This window comes from Marmota flaviventris, chromosome X, assembly GCF_047511675.1.
Source record: "Marmota flaviventris isolate mMarFla1 chromosome X, mMarFla1.hap1, whole genome shotgun sequence".
NCBI classification, from domain to species: Eukaryota; Metazoa; Chordata; class Mammalia; order Rodentia; family Sciuridae; genus Marmota; species Marmota flaviventris.
Genome location: NC_092518.1, coordinates 12424764 through 12437519, shown reverse-complemented (window position 1 = coordinate 12437519; position 12756 = coordinate 12424764). Strand labels below are relative to the sequence as shown.

The 12756-nt window shown below is 41.7% G+C and overlaps 1 pseudogene; it reads right to left on the bottom strand.

Moving 5' to 3' along the window:
• Positions 1 to 11448: 11448 nt before the first annotated feature.
• Positions 11449 to 12435, bottom strand: LOC114085996 (small ribosomal subunit protein uS5 pseudogene; annotated as a pseudogene).
• Between the last annotated feature and the right edge of the window lie 321 nt (positions 12436 to 12756).

Genomic DNA, 12756 nt, shown 5'->3' with positions numbered 1-12756 from the left:
TTTAGTGAGACTCTCTCAAAACAAAACAAAATGAAATGAAATAGACTAGGGATATAGCTCATTGGTAGAGTGCCCCTGGGTTCAATCTCTAGCACTGAGAAAAAAAATGATATGATTCTTATCCTCAGAGCATTCATTGAAGATGAGGATCCAAGAGAATCATAGACAAACTTGTAAAACAGAAAGTGACATTAAAACGCTTCTTGGGCTGGGGATGTGGCTCAAGCGGTAACGCGCTCGCCTGGCATGCGCGGGGCGCTGGGTTCGATCCTCAGTACCACATAAAAAAATAAAGATGTTGTGTCCACCGAAAACTGAAAAATAAATATTTAAAAAAGTCTCTCTCTGTCTCTTAAAAAAAAAAAAAACGCAGTAAATTCTTAACCCAGCTATGAACGGAAAGCTGTAGAAACCCAGAAAGAGAACTAGCTAGATTTAGGATCACTTCAGCATAGCCATTAAGAACATAGACTTTGAAGATAGACCACTTGGGCAAGATCTGGCTTCTCTCTTACTAGCTGTGTGACCTTGAGCAAGTTACTTAACCTCTCTATGCTTCAGTTTCTCATCTTTCAAATGGGGGCAATAATGTCATCTACCCCCTTAGATTGTTTAAGTAATTAGGATAGTGTCTGGCTTATATTATGATGATGATCTAGAATTCCCACAAGTCCATGAGGCTGTAAAGGAACTAGTGAGTGAAAAAGAATCCTTAATTAAAAAAAAAAAAAAAACAACAGATCTGTGTTTTACAGAGAATGAAGATGAGCATTGTATTTTGTGCTTATTAGGCATTATATGGTTCACTAACATCCCTTCTCCCCTTGGATCCCCATAAACCAATGCCTAGGCTGCCAAGTCAGAGCATTTGGCATGATTAGGAGTATATGGCATGGTTAGGGGTGTTCTGAATTAAGACTAGGGAAGGACCACTCTTTGATGTATACCCAGCTCCCAGAGAACACACACAGAGAAGCTAACCATCCCTTTGCCCACCCGGCGAGGTCAGACCGTGGGAGAGAAGTATGGAGCACGAAGATTTTGGGGCCTCACTGACTCCTGCATCTGAGAGGGAAAACAAGCGGGTGGGTAGATCTTTCAGCTTCGAAGCTGCAAAAAAAGAGGGCAGGCCTTGGCCCAGGAAGGAATGAAGGCTATCAAGCTTGGCAGAGTGTCAGCTGGCTCAAGTCAAGTGCGGGCAGCTGGAGACTGCTTGAGACAGCCCTTCTGGGAAATGGGAGTCCAAAATAAAATAAGTAGAGAGACTCTGGAGACTGGGTAGGGGTCTTTATAAGTAATTTAAGGGGAAGGAGATCATGGCAGGCCTTGGAAATACAGTATTGAATAAGCAGAAAACAAGTCACATTAAACACATGCCTGAGCCATCCATGCAGTAGAGAGAATCAGACTCCTGAGACCAGGGCTGCACTAGGAAATTCTTCAGAATGGCCTCTTGTGTGGTGGGGACTTCATGGAATTGGCTGATGTTTCAAATGCGAGTGCCACTACTGTGGCTGACATCAAGCCACCAATGTGGTATCACCAAAGTACTTATTTTTATCGTATAGATACAATAGAGATACAGATGGCCTCAAATACCTGGATAAGAGTAAAATATGGTAGAAAAATTAGAAAGAGGTGAGTTTGGGGGTTGGTGAATTAAGTAGGTCTTCTTTTTTAAAAAAATCATTTTTATTAGAGCTTTATACTTATACATAGTATTTAGGTTTATCCCAACACACATACATGCATGGAATTTGATTTTGGTTCATGATTCCTCCCTTTCCGCCATTCTCTCCTGTCCTCCTTCCCCTCCCCCTTTCTCCTTCCTCTGTTCTACTAGACTTCCTTTCACTTACCTGTTTATTTATATTTGATTGGTTCTTTCTACCTATACATAAAGGTGACGTTCCCTGTGGTATATTTATATACACACATAACATTATTTGGGGGACTTCATTGTTAAATGAATTGCCTTCCCTTCCCCATCCCTCCACTCTGCCTCTTGGTCTCCTTCTTCTACATTATTGATCTTCCCTTTATCTTTATGTTATCCTATCTTCCCCTCCCCCTCTCCTTTATTCTACTCTAGTTTTTGTATATGAGAGAAAACATTCAACCTTTGAGTTTCTGGGTCTGGCTTATTTAGGAAGGGATGAGTTTTGAATAGTTATTACCTTGCATATGATGTTTAATTATGAATTTATATAATTTAATTTCTAATAATAACCATCATGTACAAGTGGCTTGCAGAATTTCTGGCAATTTATAGCACTTGGCCCTTGGAGGCTGCACCAAACTGACTCCAAAGTGGTATTGCTTGAGAATCTCACTGAATTCCTCTAAGTCTTAGTTTTCTCAATGGTAAAATCATCATATTTAGATCACAGGATTCTCATGAGAGTCAGAAACTAATGTAAAAGTATTTTGAAAACTGTGAGTGACATAAATATTATAAACCAATAAAAATTATCATTAGGATCAGTATAACCTAATGGTAAATAGGACAGTTTCTAGGGCCAGACTACCTCACTTTGAATTCTGGCTCTTGTCTTGAAAGTTCTGTGACTTGGCAGTTCTTTATTCCCTCTGGGTCTTGGTTTCCTCATCTATAGAGTCTCTGTGAGGCTTAAATGAACTAATATTGTGAAGTACCCAGAAAGGTGTCTAGGATATGGTAAATGCCATTTACATATGGACTCAAATTGTTTATAAACTTAAAGGGCAGTAATCTTGCAATTCTTCCAGAACCAGAAGGCCTTTTAACTGAGGAGCCCCAGGTTTTGGCCTCTACCCCACTTAGTTTTAAAGGAAAAGCTCCCCTCTATGGTAACAGATTTGCTACTATGTTAACAGCCCATGCTTTTTAGATAATGAACCCTGAGGCCTATTGCAGAGATAAAGATGCTGCTAGAATCAGATTCCATAGCCACTCACCATAGTAGCAGGGGCAAGGAGCTATCTTATTACATGCCTGGCTGGCTCAATTACCTCAGTCCTGACCTAGCCAAATGCTGGAGCCAGCTCAGGGCAAAGCCCCAGAGGTGGAGGGGCTGTTAGCTGCCCCCACAGAATCTGGTCTCATTTATTGTCTCAGTCACCATAGCCCCCAGGGCTGGCAGAGATAAGAAGGAAGACAGATGAGATGAGACAGATAGAGAAGCACAGTATGAGGCAGAAGGCAGAAATCATGGCTGCCATAGCAGCCACAGACTGGCTTCAGGAGTTTGGGATCTCAGGTGAAGAGTTATGTACAGCTAAGGGGGAGAAGAGAAAAGTAAGTGGGGAGGTGGTCAGGGTCTCCTCAGCAGGAAAGGAGAGGTCAGATGTCATGACACATGACAATAGAAAGAGAAGCAAAGAAAGATTGATTGACAAGATGGGAAAACAGAGACAGGTTGACAGAGCCAGGCTATTTACACTAAGGAATTATAACCATTACAAAGTCCAGAATTCCACACAGCAGAATACTTTTCTTAACAAACTAGAATAGGATAGTATGACGTAGACTGCCTAGCTGCTCACCAATCCCATTTCATCTTACTGTATGCTCAGTCTGTTTCTCTATGGCTTTTGCAGTTAGATTCTGACCAGTGGCATGTAGGCAAGAGAGATATAAGCCATTTATATGACTAATCACAAAATCCCCCTGAGTGATTTTCTTTTCTTTCTCTTCCCCTCCATTCCTTTCCCCGCCTCTTTTTTCTTGTCCCTCTAGTGCTAGAGGGAGAAGAAAGCCACTAAGCAGAGCTTCTTGATCTCCATTGAGCTAGGACATGAACAAGAAAATTTAGGGGATGTTTGTTTCAGCACCTAGCAAGCATCACCCTGACTAATAAAAATAAAAAATAACAAAAATGGAATGGAGTGGAATGAAAGTAATACAATGGAATAAATTAAATTAAAATAGAATACGATAGGATAGAAACTATCTGAGTGCATACTTGAATCCATAGTGATTGGTTCAAGGGTGAACACAGATCTAAGTTGGTTCAATTAAAGCTAAAACTGGGACTTTGGCTGGAGTTTTCACAAAAATAAGAGTTTTATTTCTCCTGGTGTTGAAGCTGTGGTGATATAAATCTGATATAGCTAGCAGCCATCTTGCTACCACAAGGGTGAACTTGCCTGAGAAGAGAACTATCATTGAAGAAGGCAGAGCTAAGAGATGTAACCAAACCAAGTCTCGATGACATCATTTGAACCCCTGCATGTTTTCATGCCTGAAGTCATACCTGCATTCTGCAGTCAATCCTATAAATTCACCTCTTTGCTTCTTCCAGTTTGAATTGGGTTTTTGACAGTTACAACTAAAGCTGTATCTTCCACATCTTTAAGATGTCACTTCCTTGGCAAAATAGGCCCCAGAAAAGAATTAAAGTGGGAAACAGCTGGTCCTCAGGCTCCCCAAGGCTTTGCCAAGGAAAAGTGGTTTCAATCACTGCAGAACCAGGCTTTGACATATGGAAAAACTATAAGGTAAAGGAGAAATTCATTTTTTCTTGTTTTCTGTTTTGACAGGATGAAGAACAGATGAATACCATTAAGACTACTAATACTTTTCATTTAGTGAACAAATATTTATTGAACCCCTTCCATGTGCTAGGGACTATGTTAGGCCCTGGAGATTATTACACTGTAGAGAAATTATTGAGTAATAAGAGAACAAATTTGTATAAAGGACTTGCTCCATGTCAGGCATGGTTTTGAAAGCTAATGCTTGTTAATCTTATTGGTCCTTCAAATCTATCCTGTCAGATAGATATACTATTAACTGTCATTTTACAAATGAAGGAAACTGAGGCATGGAGAGGCTAATCTAGGAAGAAGCTGAACTAGTGTTGAACCCTGGGAGACTGGCTTCAAGTCTAAGTCATTGAGCCCCACTGCCATGGTCCATGTTCCTCTAAACTCATAGTTTTCCTTACAAAGGGCCATCATCTAAGCTTCTTAAGATGCTGAGTCTCTTCTATAAGAATTCAGCTTAACAAAGGCTAACTTTGACTTTGATTTGAACTGTAGCATCATGTGTTGAATTTTTGGCACTGCTCAGTTTAACTTTCTGAAATTAGTCTAACCATTAGACTAATGTGAACTTGGAAGACAGAGGGAAATGAAGTTCACTTAGAGGCACAGGAAAGCTTATTGATTGGTTGTGGGGTTGGGGATGTACCACAGTGGTAGAGCACTTGCCTATCATGTGCAAGGCCTTGGGTTCCATCTTTGGCACCAGAAGAAAGAAAGAAAGAAAAGAAGGAAGGAAGCAAGCAAGAAAGAAAGATGGTTATTTGACTCATTTTAGATACTAGGTTCAAATCTATACTCTGCTATTTTCTAGCTGAATGACCTTGCAGAAGTTACTGACCCTCTCTGAGCTTCTGTTTCTTTATCTTAGAAATGGGATCAATGATTCCAATGCATCTGATTATTGCACAACTATAATAAAGTAATAGAGTTCCTGGGGCAAAGTCAGCACCCAGTAAATGCTAGCTGTTATAGCTCTTCCTCTTTGGCTCTCAGCTCCCTTTCTATTACATGAGGAACTGGGCAAGATGCTCTCTGAGGTCTCTGCTGGCATAAGTTTGTGTGACTAGTATTTTCCAAATGCTAATTTGGGAATGGTAAATTCCCATTGTCATGGTTTTTCTTCTTAAAGAATTATTTTCTCTTATGTTTCTGTACAATTGGACTTTGTGTGCTAGTTTGAAACAGCCAAAGGAGCTTTAAGCCTTTTTCATGTGACATCATAACTTAGTGCCCATAAAAGTGATGAGCAGTTTAGCAAATCATGAAAGAAGAGACTCATGAGTCTTCCTCTGGGAGGGCAGTGGGTGGCAGTGGTTGGCTTCCAAGTTCCTTGACTTCTCTGATAATCCTAGAGATGCTCCCAACCCGAAGCTAGGGGTAGTAATGTAGAGGGAGGGGTGTGCGATGAAGAAGGCATGGGAAGGGAAAGGAGAGACAGGAAGAGGGAGAGAGAAGGGAAGGAGTGAAGGGATAAGTGAAGGGGCATTAGGAATAGGGGCAGAAGAAGAGTTAGGGTTAGGGTGGGGGAAAGGGGAGGGGAGAAACAAGAAAAGAAGAGAGGCAAGAGGGGAGCAGGGGAAGGAAAAGAAGTGGAAGGCTAGGAGAATACAGATCAACCAGGAGAATACAGATCAAGAATTAGACTGGTGGGCTGGGGAAGCCAGTTGAGACTGCATTGTGAAATATTCAATCATTCTGGTAGAAACTGACTTCTAAACTATCCTTTTGGAAACCATGGAAGAAACCCCCCAAATGAGGCCATATTGGATCAAGGAAGAATTCATAAGCAAAGAAGGTGCCTTAAAAAGCAAAATGGTTATAACACCATTGAGCTTTTTTCCACCCTGTAGGTCATTCACAAACAGTAACTTATTTTATTGGTGGAATAAAAAAGCAAATGCAATACAAATAAAAAAGGAGAAAGAGACTAAATGCCTATGCCCCTCAAAGACACATTCTTCAATAGGGTGACCTATCCTTCATTAGTTCCCTTGTTACTTTCTTTGCCAATCTACTCTTCATCACAACCGATGTTACATGGAAATAATTCAGAAGTAACCAAGACCCAGTCCGTGTCCTATACATGAACGAAAAGGTAGCACCAGTATTGATGCTCCAAGGGCAGGGTCTATGTCTCCTGCCCTTGAATCGTGTGTGTGTGTGTGTGTGTGTGTGTGTGTGTGTGTGTGTGGTGCTGGGGATTGAACCCAGGGCCTTGTGCATGAGAGGCAAGCACTCTACCAACTGAGCTATATCCCCAGCCCTGCCCTCAAATCTTATCCAGCCTTAATGACTCAATCATAAACAATAGCACAAAGTGGAAGAAACTCATGAGGTTAAATCTCAAAAGGCAATACAGATTCTGTCTCACTTTCTGGATGCTCACACTTATAGAGTACAAATTACCATGAAAGAGATCTGACTACCTTCAGGCTACCATGGCAGGAGGAAGCCCAAATAGCTACGTGAAATCGCAATGCATATATGTTCTGATTAACAGATCCAGCTATTAGCCAGGATCAACTTCTGATGTGTGAGTGAAGACTCTTCCAGGTGATTTTAGCCCCTAGCCACTTGGTTATTTTCTATCATGAGCCTTCCTAACTTAAGTCTCAAGCCATGGTGTGCAGAAGCAAGCCATCCTCACTATGCTGCCTTTGAATTACTAACTTACAGAATCCATCCATAAGCATAATAACAGCATTGCTTTATGTCACCAATTTGGGACTGTTTTGTCATGGATCAGTGGTACTAGTTGAAACACTGCCCATTTGTGATATTCACTGGGATTTACTCACAGCAACTTACAGAAAGTTAGTATTCTTACAAGTTCACAGTCTGAGATGGGCATCCAGAGCCAAGGGGCTTAATGCTTGAGAACCATAATGTGTCAAAGAGACCAAAAATCTGGCCCTCCAGGAAATTGTATTCAACAGCCAAAAAAATGTCAACTAAAGTTCTCTTACCATGATTCAGGGATATGCCACTTGCTTCAGATCAATTTCCTTTCCCACCACTTGGTCCTTTCTAAGAACAAAGATTCCCACCCATTATAGCCATGCCTATGCCACCAGAGAATGGCAGAAGGCTACATCTAAAGCAGGATTACAAATCATCTAGTCCAACCCTCAGACTTGTCTACAGAGGCCCTGAAATGTTGGGTGACTTATTCAGGACCACAGTGTGAGATGGCGGCCAAGTGACATTGGGAGGGCCCCTGCCTTGTTTATATATTCTGCTGCCTCTTTACTTGAACATCAGAGGAGTCATTGTACTCCAGGTGGCATCATGTGGACATTCCAAATGCAGATCATGGAGTCATATAGACCCAGTAAGAATCCCAGTTCTGCTGCTTACTAGCTGTGTGAATGTGGCAAAGTTGACCTCACCCAGCCTCCAATTTCTCATCTGTAAAATGGGGGCTAATTAGAACACTTAGCAACTAGAGTTTGTTATGGGGATTAACTGAAGTAATCCACAGAAACTACATAGCAATGTGCCTAGTCCATAGTAGATACTTATAAAGTCCAGATCTCTCTAGAATGAAATATTTTGGCTTGTACCTTGCCGGTATAGAATGGACTTTGAGGTAGGTGAGAAGATTTTTATCCCCTAGTTTGAGGGTGATGAAAGGTGGTCTCCAAGCTAAAACTGCCACCAGCTCTCTGGGAGAAGTTAAGTGGTTGCTGGCTTCACCTGAGCAGCTTCTCTTCCCTTATCTGTTGGTGAAACACTCCTTGGCTTGTCCTTCGGAGACATTTCACCCTGTGAATACCATCTCCACTCTCCAGGCATAAGGCACCTTGATCAGATTCCTTCTCCCTCTGAAATCTCCTTGTTAACCAACTGCATTGATGACTCCCAGTGGATGTTCCTGAGGGACTGTGATGTGATCAACTTCCTGCTGCTATGTGCCAGTGGGGTCCCATGGGAACAGCATGAATGCACTCATGGGAAAATAAACACCCACCTGCTCAGCTCTGGCTCCTGGCAGCTCCAAGAACCCTGCCAATCTCCTGTCTTAGAGCCACCACAAGAGGTCATTCAGCTCTAAAACCAGGGAAAGAACTGCTGGGGCCTTGATATAAAAGGAAGCTGTATGGGACAGCCTGTGTGAACAGTCCCATCCAGGAGCATGGAACAAATCTTATGTCAGGAGTGGCATCAATTATCAGAGACAAGGAACTGAATCTCCTTTTGGCTTTCATGGATGTGGACAGTTAGTCACAAACATTTCTTACAAATGTACAGTGTACCTCGTATTATCTTAAACTCTTAGGTAAAGTGCCAAGATGAACAAAATAGCAACACCCCTACTTTTCATGAGCTCAGAATCTTCTAGAAGTCAAACTCTGAAGCCATGACTGCATAGTGTGATCAATGTTGCATTTTTCACATGTGTGAAGATGGTAAGGGGTGTAGAGGATTTGGTAGTTGGTGCCTTTGGAGGTAGAGGGAGAGGGTAAGGAAGATTTGATAGAAGAGATGGCATTCTAATTGTGCTCAATGTTGAGTAGTGTTTGGCTAAAGCAACAAGTGAGATCCATAGGGAATCACAAGAAGGACAGGGGTATGAAATAACATGCAGTGTTTGGAGAGTACAAATAATCTGGTGGGAAGGAAAAGAGATGGTGGATAAAGGAAGTTAGAAAAAAATGATTGGGGGCCAGACTTGAAAACCCTTGGCTATATATATAATCTGGAGTTTGCACTTTACTCAACAGACAAAGGTTATCAAAGGTTATTGATAAAGGGAGAGACATGTAGTTTTGTAATTTCCAAAGGATAATGCTGTCCCAAAGTGGAGTGTGAGGCAGATAGTGCATAGTGAACTGAATATGAGAGACAATTGATCAGGCTCTGACTTCATTCAGATGAGAGGGGATGGGAGCAAGGACCCTCAGGACAGAAGCTGGTGGAGTTCCATCTACCAATAGCCTAACCAGACTTAACTTACACACATTCCTTCTCTATCCTCTAAATCCAAATTAGCAGTACTTGCTCCATAAACATTTATTAAAGTAGTGAACAAGTGCAGAATGTGAATCAGCCACTTTGCAAGACCTCAGGTTGTGTTTAGATCTGAAACTCCTGATGTAGAACACAGAGCCTTCAGTCTGTGGCAGGGTGAAAGAGGATCCTTTTTGCTCTATCCCAAGTCATTGAGATAGAAAAAGGTTCATTATGTAAGAGGAACAGTGGAAACAGGTCATCAAGTTTCCTTGGCATCTGTAGGTTTTATATGGAGTTAAGAGACAAGGGAGATGGTCAGATAGTCCATCATACCAAAATGCAATAGGCATAGATATTTGTTTTCTTCCACTCTGGTTTCTTACAGTTCCTGGATCTATTCAGAGTTGTTAGCTCACCTTTGTGTGGATACGTCCTGGGGATAGGAAGTATGCCTTGGTTTGGGTGACCCCAAGAAGCAGATCCAAAGACAAACACTCAATTGTAAATTGTTTATTTTGGAGATGGTCCCAGGAAACACTGGTTGGAAAGTACCGTGGGATGGGAAGGATGCCACAATCGCACATGTTATTAAGCATGTTACCATCGTGGGCTATTGGAGAGCAATTCCACTGGAGACTCTGGGGGATAGTGTTAACCATGCTCAGAGTTATTCCACCTGAGGAATGAGGAAGCTGGGTTGTTTCTCCACCAAATCTCCCATTTGTCATTGTTTAGGGGTTACTTCCAGAGGCATTAACTCTGCAGCACTTCCATCTTGCTCTGAGCACCAACCACGTGTGTTTTTGTAGAAGTTATACAGGTCTGCATCTATAACTGGAGACTGGAGTATGTAGAGGGAGAAAGATGTGTGGGGCACAAATAGGACCTACTATAGGAGTTTATGACCACAGGGAGGGCATCTAGGTCTACTCTTGGGGAGATGCTTCAGTCCTCAAGTTCAGGAAGGAGAGTGGACATAATAAACACTGAAGTTTAATGAAAATACACTTTCATGTGGAGCATTGAGGTACAAGTACAAAAAGCCTTGATTAAAAAATTTGTGCTCAAAGTACAAAGATGATGATCACTTTGTGTTTCAGCATCTTTTATATCCTGGAGACAGGAGGGTGATGCTATTACATGGCACAGCTGAAGGTAGGCAGGCTTTAGTATCTCCAAAATTCCTAACAGTTATCTTTATTATAATTATTAGTGTATATTAATTAGTGTATATATTAGTGTATTCATGTATGTTGATTGTAGAGAATAATGAAGTTCATTGTGCATACATGCATGTCACCTGTGTTGATCTTCTCCATCCTCCCTATTTCCCTACTTCCCCCTCCTTGGTTCCCTTCCTTTTACCTCCTAGTTTTCTTTCTACTTTCATGTCATTCTTTTCCCTGCTAAATTTCACAGAGAAAACATGTGATATTTGTCTTTCTGAGTTGGCTTATTTCACTTAACATGATCTCCAGTTTCAGACACTTTATGGCTAATTAATACTCCATTGTCTCTATATATCACACTTTCTTTATCCATTCATCCACTGCTGGGCCTCTAGGCTGATTCCAAAGCTTGACTATTGTGAATTTAGTACCTCCATAAACATGGGTGTACAGGTATCTCTGTAGTATGCTGACTTTGATTCCTTTAGATATATACCTAGGAGTGGTATAACTGGTTTGTGTGGTACTTCTATTTCAAGTTTTCTGAGGAATTTTCATACTGTTTTCCATATTGGCTGTACTAATTTACATTCCTACCAACAGCATATAAGGATTCCTTTTGTTTCTCCAATCTTTGCCAGCATTTGTTATTTTGTTGTTGTTTAAAGTAGCCATTTTAACAGAGGTGAGATAGAAGCTCAGTGTTGTTTTGATTTAAAGCATTTCCCTGATGTCTAAAGATATTTAATTGTTTTAACCATTTATTAATTGGATGAATTGCAGTTTTGTTTTAAATTTTTTAATATATTCTGGATATTAATCCTCTGTCAGATGCATAGCTGGCAACGATTTTCTCGGGTTCTGTAGGCTGTCTTTTCATTCTGTTCATTGTTACCTTTGCTGTGCAGATGCTTTTTAATTTGGTGCAATCTAATTTGTCAATTTTTACTATTATTTCTTGAGCAATTGGAGTCCTATTCAGGAAATCATTGCCTAGATCTATATCTTTTTTCTCTTTCCAGAGATTGGGAGACAAGTAGCTATATGTCTTAGAGATGGCATCAAAGTGGCCTGGTGAATTTCCCAAGGTGGCAGTGCACCCCCTGGAAGAAGCATAGCAGTCATCAATACCAGCAGCAGCAGCAGCCTCTTAGGCACAGGGGCTGAGACAATGCCAGTACCTCTGGAGGCAGGGATGAGTCACACCAACATAGAACCACAACATCCTGTCTCCTTGCAAGGGACAGTGTGGGGCTTGCTAATCTTGTTCCCCCAGTAGCCTCTCTACACAGGAATAATGGAGAGCTTAGCTAGGATGATGGCCCCTCAGATAGCAGTGGCTACCTCCTTGAAGCACTTAACTCCCAGGCCAACGTGACCATTGTAGTTCCCGAGAGCAACAAATGCTATCAGTCTGCTGGCCAGCAAGGGTCTGCTTCTGTACAGGCATGGTTTTCAAAAATCTTATCCTTGAGTGATGCCCCCAGGAAAAAGTCAATGGCCTCATACTCCTTGATAGGCAGAGAGAAGAGATAGGTCTCCTCCAGGGATTGATCTTCATGTCCTTGACCAGGCAGCCCAGTTTGGTGACCAGGATACACTCCTTGTCTTTGGTCTTATCTCCATAAGCCTCAAGCCACTTGGCCAGGGTCCCAACTCCCATTGTGATCTTGGCCTTGGAGGCCACTGCCAAAGCCTATATGGAAGCCCCTGTGGTCACCCATTCTGGGGCCATGAAGTCTCCAGGCCCTCTGGGTCCTCCTGGTGCACCGGTCTCATCCACCATTTGGTGAGAGAAGAATCTCAGGTCTTACATTAAGGTCTTTGATCCACATTGAGTTATTTTTGGACAGAGTGAGAGATAGGGATCTATATGTGTAAGTCTAGTTTTTCCAACCACCATTTGCTAAAGAGGCTGTCTTTTCTCCAAGACTTGTTTTTGGCTCTTTTGTCTAGAATCAGGTGGCCACAGATGTATGGTTTTATTTCTGGGTTGTCTGTTCCGTTGATCTATGTGTCTGTTTTTTATGTCATGCTATTTTGTTGTTTGTTTGTTTTGGTATGTGGGATTGAACTCAGGTATACTTAACCACTGAGCCATATCCAT